This window comes from Podarcis cretensis (assembly GCF_951804945.1).
Source record: "Podarcis cretensis genome assembly, chromosome: 6".
Classification (NCBI taxonomy): domain Eukaryota; kingdom Metazoa; phylum Chordata; class Lepidosauria; order Squamata; family Lacertidae; genus Podarcis; species Podarcis cretensis.
The window spans coordinates 102,024,355-102,033,090 of record NC_137175.1 but is presented as its reverse complement, the minus strand read 5'-3'; the positions used below and the strand labels follow the sequence as shown (position 1 = coordinate 102,033,090).

The 8,736-nt window shown below is 43.3% G+C and overlaps 1 long non-coding RNA gene across 1 annotated transcript; it reads right to left on the bottom strand.

Moving 5' to 3' along the window:
* Positions 1-3,312: 3,312 nt before the first annotated feature.
* Positions 3,313-5,674, bottom strand: LOC307218954. Its single transcript, XR_013840186.1, has 3 exons — positions 5,476-5,674; positions 4,468-4,523; positions 3,313-3,397 (listed from the first exon to the last, which is right to left on the bottom strand). It is a non-coding gene; the product is annotated as an uncharacterized lncRNA (long non-coding RNA).
* Positions 5,675-8,736: the final 3,062 nt, after the last annotated feature.

The window sequence follows — 8,736 nt, the reverse complement described above, 5'->3', positions numbered from 1 at the left end:
GGGTCTCCATCCTGCAGCCTTTTCAGGAGGGGTCTCAGCAGCTTGACGCTGGAATACTGATCAGCGACCAAGGCCTTCCAGATCACCGTGGCACTTCTGCAATTTTTCAAAACAGAATTTTTCCTTTTTCCTTTTCTTAAAAAAAGTCAGGCCTTTGATATTTTCTTTATATTGCACATACATTAGCAAAGAAAGAAACCACAACTCGGAGCACAATTTTTTGCAAGTACGAAATTCAATATAAATAAATATAAATTAAGAACCCCCTTAAATCTACCCCTCCCCATTTTCACATCACAAAAACTTACTCATCACACTCCATTGAACAGTCCAACAGGCTGTCTACGACCGGCTGCATGCGCTTGGTAGCTAGGCTGACAATAGCCGAAAGTGTCACTTCCTTAGTGCGGGTGTCGGGGATCTGGTGGAGATGGTTGTAAATCTCCTTCACAACCATAGGCAGCTGGAAGAAGATAAAAGAAGACCAGGATGAGAAAGTGTGGTGAACTGTTTCTATTTTGCTTAATGTATGTAGGGTTTGGTGTCAGCGTTACTCATGCCGGTTCTCTGCCGTTCACTTGTGTTCCTTTGGTGGTGAGAGAGGTTGGGCTTGGCCTAGGGTGTGGTTGTTTGTTTGTGATTGGCTGTGGTGACCTTTGTTTTGAATCAATTCCAGTACCCTTTTGGTACTAGATTCTGGCTCCTGCAAAGTCAATACTAAATCGTCAGCAAATGCTTTCAGTTTGTACTGTTTAGCACCCACTTGTATGCCTTCAACCAATTAGTCCTTTCTGATCATATTTAACAAAACCTCCAGGACCGATATAAAAAGCAATGGAGAGATTGGGCAACCTTGTCGTGTTCCTTTCTCAATCTTAAACTCTTCTGTCACTGCATTGTTCACAATTAATTTTGCCTTTTGTTCTGAATAAATTGCACCTATACCATTTTCAAAACCTAGACCTACCCCCATCCCCTGTAGATTCTTCTTCATAAAACTCCAAGAAATGTTTTCAAAGGCCTTCTCTGCATCCACAAAAATCAAAACTGCCTTAGTATTGATATTCACTTGTAATTTTTCTAGAATATAAATTATATTCCTCGTATTATCAGACAAATGTCTGCCCGGGAGAAAGCCCGCTTGGTCTTTATGAATTTCTTCTACTAACACCCTTTTTAATCTTTTAGCCAAAATATCTGCAAAAATTTTGTAATCTTCCATTCTATTTCCTGGTTCATCAATTTCATATATTGTACTTGATATAACTTTATCTCTTTCAGGATCTCCTGTGATTTTGGTTTTGCTCTCAGCTTCTTCTCTCCTTGCTTTATTTTTTCCAAGATTTTATCCTTTTTTTCATTTTGGGTTCTCTTCTTAATTGCATTCTGTTGTATCAGGAATCCTCTCATAACTGCCTTACTTGCATTCCAGATTACTCTTTTTTCCACTGTTGTGTTCATATTTATCTCAAAGTAGTTTCTCAGAGTTTTTTGGGCCGCCTTCATCACTTCTTCATTCCTAAACAAAGTATCATTCATCCTCCATCTGAAGGAACCAATTGGCGTCAATTTCATTTCCATCTTCACTGCATTATGATCAGAACAAGTCTTGGGGCAAATCTCCACTTTGCTGGTCTTTGGAGCCAGTCCTCTAGTTACCCAGATTTGGTCAATTCTTGTCCATGTCATTTTAGCCTCGGGGAAGAAAGTTCCCTCTCTTCCCAGAGGATTCTTTATTATTCTCCAAATATCAACTAAGTCCATATTTTCAGTCATGTCAAAAAAAGGTTTTTGGTAGTCTACCATCTTTGGTGACTACCTGTCTCTGAGCCTTATCCATATTTGTAGACACCACTCCATTCATGTCTCCCATCAAGATCATATTGTAATCCATATAGTGCATCAGAGTCTCATGTAGTTTCTTAAAAAATTCCGATTTTCCTTCATTTGGTGCATAGATGCCTACTATCAAGAATTGCTCTCCTTGTGATTGAATTTCAATTGCAACAAATCTTCCTTGGTCATCTTTGAATATAAATTTCGGTGATAGGCTTTCTTTTGCATAAAGAACTACTCCTCTTTTTTTAACTTTATCTGATGAGATAAATTCATGACCCTAATCTTTTGTTGCTCAATATCTTCCTGTGTAGCCTTATCACATGTGTTTCTTGTAGACAAATCAAATCCAATTGTTCTTTTTTTAATAAATGAAAGACTCTCCGCCTCTTTTCCGGGGAGTTCAGTCCATTCACATTCCAGCTCAACACTTGCAACGCCATAGTGTAATTACTCTGCTTTTCCTCCAACTGCTTGCTCTTCTTCTGTTGGTAATGTTGACGGCAGGTTCACTGGGGGAGTCCAATCCAAAAGATAATGCTGCTATCTCCACTATTCCTTTATTTGGTGATCTTCTATCCAATGCTCTTTGCTCAAGTCCTCTATCTGGTGATTTCCTGTTTGGTGCTCTTGGCTCTTTTCCAACTTCCTTCTGCAGGTCTTCTGCAGGTTGACGACTCTTAACGACTGCAATAGGTCTTACAGGAAAAAGCAGGAAAGAGACTGGAAAGAGAAGCTGCTGAATTGCAACTTATTACCAAACTTAAAACCATGGAGAGACCTGGTCTGAACAAAGACATTGGATTCTTATCTCATTATACATGACAAAGCCATTTTTCACCTTCTCACCCCTTGCTTTTTCCTGTAAGACCTATTGCAGTCATTAAGAGTCGTCAACAGGCTCATCACAGCTATCTGCCAATCACCCATTCCCACCACCCTTCTGAGTAATACCCCTCCCCACCTTCTCACTATATAGAAGGGTCTGGTGACTTCTGTTTCAGTGTATTTGAAGAAGTGTGCATGCACACAAAAGCTCATACCTAGAACTAACTTAGTTGGTCTTTAAGGTGCTACTGGAAGGAATTTTTTGTTTTGACTATGGCAGACCAACACGGCTACCTATCTGTAACTCCCCCACAACAAACACTCTGCGAGGTGAGTGGGGCTGAGAGACTTCAAAGAAGTGTAACTGGCCCAAGGTCACCCAGCAGCTGCATGTGGAGGAGCGGAGACGCGAACCTGGTTCCCCAGATTACAAGTCTACCGCTCTTAACCACTACACCACACTGGCTCTTCTTACTTCCCACACAATGCCTTCTTACTTCCCAGAAACATGCTAATTCTAAGTCCGAAGAGAATGGTTGATGTAGAGGAAACCTGCTCCCCCTGCCTCCGTTTTCAGCCTTACGTCCTCCATTTCCATGCCGCATTCCTCAAGGAAGGACCTCAGGAGCTTTCCTGCAGCCTGAGAGGCGGCTCTGTCTTCCACTGTCAGGTTGTCAATCGCCTTCAACACGACTTCGTTGATCTGGCTGGGCGTGAGGTGCTCCCCAAAAGCCTGGCACAAAGAAGAAAGAAGAGGGAGTTTTCTTCTGCTCCACACTCTGACCACGTTTCAGTAGTCCAAGGGTGCCTTCACAAACCAAGTGAAAGACATCTCCACTCTGCCTTGAGAGGGTTGAACTAAGTGACCCCCACGTCCCTTCCAACTCTACAATTTGGTGATTCTATTTATGTGTTTATTTAAGTAGCTGAAAGATTTTACAACAAACAAAACTAAAAGTCAGGTGACGCCTTGCTATTTTCGATCCACATCTTAAATTGGTTATGACATTGGAACATGAAGAGGTTCAATCTAAAATCAGACTAGAAAATTTAAAAAAAAAAAAAATTCTTCCAGGAACAGAGAGGGTGAATAATAGTGGCTATCCGTTATATAACCAATGCCAAACAGACTGGGTGGGAACCTGCCGGCTGTGTGTTTAGTTCTTAATATACAACAAAAACACCCACCACAAGGTTGGCATAGTCCATTGGCTTGGCAGTGCCTTGTGAAAGATGCATCGAATGAGTCAACTTTTCCTATTCTTTTTCCGCCCTGAGGAGCCCAAGGTGGCAATGCATGGTTCTCTCTCCTCCCCGTTTTAGTCTCATGAGGTAGGTTAGACTGAGAGACTGTGACTGACTCGTGAGTGGGGATCTGAACCCTAGGTCTCCCAGCACCTGGTAGAATTTCAATAAGTAGAATTCTGCATGCAGTTTAGGCTACCGGGCACTTGTCTTTGAGCAATTTATTCTAATACAATGCATTTCTGAATGTTATTTACACTAATAGCTCACGCATGGATTTTTTTACACACTGTTTGGCATTGCGAAATTCAAGGACACGTGAATTTCAAAGGCAGGTTGTGTTTCAGTCCTCCTGTTGTTTCTGAAAGCCTTGATTTGATAGCTTTGGCTTCCAGTGTGAACTGCTCTGAATCTCTCCCTCATCCCTAGAAGGCGTGGGCTGCCTGAGGGCAGGCTGAAGTTGGTGGGGCAGGGCCCCATTGGCCCGAGTGAGCAAATCTTTGCTAACTGGGAGTGGCTGCGGTCTTAGCAATAAAGAGTACAAAAGGCCACCCCTACCTTGGCCACTTTTGCGATGTTGTAGTGGAAGAGGGAGGGCCCAGGGATGAAGAAGTCTTCTCGGACCCATCTGACCATGTTGCCTTTCTTATTTTTATTCCTCCTCTTCTCCAGTTCCTTACCTAAGCAGGGTCGGGTTTTGGAATATGCATGCAAAAGAACCCAGCATTAGTGCTCCCTGCTCAAAACCTCCAGTTTTCCTGCTGGGACCAACAAAAACAATTATTGGTTTCACCTCAAAAATTATAATTCAGAATTGGAAAAAAGGTTCAGAAGGGGGCAACCAAAAGGACTGGGGTGCTTGTGGAGCAAATGCTGGTTGCAGCATTTGGGGGGCGGTTCCATTTAGAAAAACGGCGAGGAAGAGGAGACACAATGTATGGCTTGGAGAAAGTGGAGAGAGAAAGCTTTCTCTCTTGCCCTCATAACATGAGAACAACTGGACCTCCAATGAAACTGAAGTTTCAGGATGGTCCTTCTTCTTGCAATGCACAGCTAAACTCTGGAACTCCCTGCCACAGGAGGCACTGATGGCCACGGACCAAGATGGCTTTCAAAGAAGATGAGGCAAATTCATGGAAGAGAAGGCTACCCATGGCTATTAGCCAGGATGGCTATGCTCTGCCTCCATGGTCAGAGGCAGCAAAGTACAGGAGTAGAAAGAGCTTGAATTCTGCTTGCTGGATTCCCACAAGCATCTGATCAACCCCTGTGGGAACAGGATGCTGGACTGGGCTGGGCCACTGGTCAGGTCCAGAAGGCTTTTCTGATGAACATCAGCAGTGAATTCCTCCCCCAAGACTGCCCTCTCATCTCTGGCCAACGGGGTGTTGGCGTTAGGCCAGTGCTAGCACAATTCTGGCCCTCCTGAACTCCCTGATCAACCCCAGCAGCAGCCAGCATGGGCAACACTCAGGGATGATGGGAGTTGGAGCAGCCTCTGGAGGGCTACAGATCTCCCACCCTGCGGCTTACAAGAAACAAGCCATTTCCCAGCATCCCCCTCACCCATTTTGGCTATCATGATGTAATGGAGATGGTACAAGGCCTCCGCTGACTGCAGGCCAATCTCCTTCACGTTGTCTGCGAGGTGAAGGGACAAGAGCGCCACCAGCTGTCCAAGAAGGGGGAAATCCTGGGATACCTAAGAAGTGGAGAGAGAGAGATGCACAGTCAGCCCTCGTCCCACAGAGCCCAGCAAGAGAAAACCGTCTGGCATGCTTTCAGAAGAAGAAGAAGAAGAGTTTGGATTTGATTTATTTATTTTTTAATGGATTTTTATTAAGATTTTAAAGGTTAGAAAAAAAAGATAAACAAATATTAATTTAAACAAAAAAAATAAAAAACAGACAATTAAAAAAAACAAATCAAACCTTTACATAACTTTCTTTCCTTTACTTATTTCCTTGACTTCCTCACACCTCCCTTTTTTGTATTCTAGTTCAATTAGATATTTCAGCAAATCCTTTCCATCTTTGTTTTTATCCTAATAATTTATCTTAATATACTATAATTTTACATTCTCTTCTTTCACCAATTAACAATCCATTTTTACTTAGACCTTTATATCATTTCTGCTAAAACCACATAACTTCATTCCAACATCCTTCTAACATTCCTTAATTTTACAATGTTTCTGTAGATAAACTTTAAATTTCTTCCAATCTTCTTCCACCAACTCTTCTCCTTGGTCTCGGATTCTGCCAGTCATTTCTGCCAGTTCCATATAGTCCATCACCTTCATCTGCCATTCTTCCCGGGTGGGTAGACCTTGTGTCTTCCAATATTTTGCAATGAGTATTCTTGCTGCTGTTGTGGCATACATAAAGAAAGTTCTATCCTTCTTTGACACCAATTGGCCGACCATGCCCAGGAGAAAGGCCTCTGGTTTCTTCTGAAAGGTATACTTAAATACCTTTTCATTTCATTATAGATAATCTCCCAGAAAGTCTTAATCCTTGGGCATGTCCACCAAAGGTGAAAAAATGTACCCTCAGTCTCTTTACATTTCCAACATTTATTATCGGGCAAATGATAAATTTTTGCAAGCTTGACTGGTGTCATGTACCACCTGTAAATCATTTTCATTAAGTTTTCTCTTAGGGCATTACATGCCGTGAATTTCATGCCTGTGGTCCATAACTGTTCCCAGTCAGCCATCATAACGTTATGTCCAACATCTTGTGCCCATTTAATCATAGCAGATTTCACCATTTCATCCTGAGTATTCCATTTCAACAGCAAGTTATACATTCTTGACAAATTCTTAGTTTTAGGATCTAACAGTTCTGTTTCCAATTTTGATCTTTCCACCAGAAAGCCAATTTTCTTATCCAAATTGTAAGCCTCCATTATTTGGTAATAATGAAGCCAGTCTCGTACTTTGTTTTTTAGTTTTTCAAAACTTCTTCAGTTTTAATCTGTCCCCTTCTTGTTCCAAAATTTCCCAATATTTCGGCCAATTGGCCTCCATATTGAGCTTTTTCTGAGCCTTTGCTTCCATTGGTGACAACCACCTTGGAGTTTTGTTTTCAAGCAAATCCTTATATCTTATCCAGACATTAAACAGTGCTTTCCTGACAATATGGTTTTTAAACGCTTTATGTGCTTTGACCTTGTCATACCACAGATATGCATGCCACCCAAATACATTATTAAAACCTTCTAGGTCCAAAATGTCTATGTTTTCAAGAAGCAGCCATTCTCTCAGCCAACAAAATGCGGCTGATTCATAATAAAGCTTAAGGTCTGGCAGGGCAAATCCACCTCTTTCTTTAGCATCAGTTAGTATCTTAAATTTCTTGCCCTGCCAGACAAATCTAGAGATATCTTTCTGCCACTTCTTGAAACAATCCATTTTGTCCAAAATTTGCAGTGTTTGAAACAAAAACACCATCCTTGGCAATACATTCATTTTTATCGCAGCAATTCGGCCTAGCAATGATAACTTCAAATTTGTCCATATTTCTAGATCCTTTTTCACTTCCGTCCAACATTTTTCATAATTATCTTTAAATAAATTCACATTCTTAGCAGTCATGTTAACCCCTGAGTATTTCACTTTCTTAACCAATGTTAATCCTGTCTCCTTCTGAAACTTCTCTCTCTCAATCACTGTTAGATTTTTCTCTAAAACCTTAGTTTTCAACTTATTCAACTTAAATCCTGCGAGCGGTTGCCGAACAACTCCAGGCACGCCTGGAAGAAGCGGACCATTTGGATCCCTTCCAGTCGGGATTCAGGCCTCATCATGGGACTGAAACTGCCTTGGTCGCACTGGTTGATCTCCGGCGGGCTAGGGACAAAGGTGAGAGCTGTTTCCTAGTTCTGCTGGATCTCTCAGCGGCGTTTGATACCATCGACCATAACATCCTTCTGGACCGTCTTGAGGGGCTGGGAGCTGGGGGCACTGTCATACAGTGGTTCCGCTCCTTCCTCCTGGGCCGTGTTCAGAAAGTGGTGGTGGGGAATGAGTGTTCAGACCCCTGGGCTCTCACTTGTGGGGTGCCTCAGGGTTCTGTCCTCTCCCCCATGCTTTTCAACATTTACATGCAGCCGCTGGGAGAGATCATCAGGAGGTTTGGGCTGGGTGTTCATCAGTATGCGGATGATACCCAGCTCTACCTCTCTTTTAAATCAGAACCAGTGAGGGCGGTGAAGGTCCTGGGTGAGTGTCTGGAGGCGGTTGGAGGATGGATGGCGGCTAACAGATTGAGGTTGAATCCTGACAAGACAGAAGTACTGTTTTGGGGGGACAGGAGGCGGGCAGGTGTGGAGGATTCCCTGGTCCTGAATGGGGTAACTGTGCCCCTGAAGGACCAGGTGCGCAGCCTGGGAGTCATTTTGGACTCACAGCTGTCCATGGAGGCACAGGTTAAATCTGTGTCCAGGGCAGCTGTGTACCAGCTCCATCTGGTACGCAGGCTGAGACCCTATCTGCCTGCGGACTGCCTCGCCAGAGTGGTGCATGCTCTGGTTATCTCCCGCTTGGACTACTGCAATGCACTCTACGTGGGGCTACCTCTGAAGGTGACTCGGAAACTACAACTAATCCAGAATGCGGCAGCTAGACTGGTGACTGGGAGCGGCTGCCAAGACCATATAACACCGGTCTTGAAAGACCTAAATTGGCTCCCAGTATGTTTCCGAGCACAATTCAAAGTGTTGGTGCTGACCTTTAAAGCCCTAAACGGCCTCGGTCCAGTATACCTGAAGGAGCATCTCCACCCCCATCATTCTGCCCGGACGCTGAGGTCCAGCGCCGAGGGC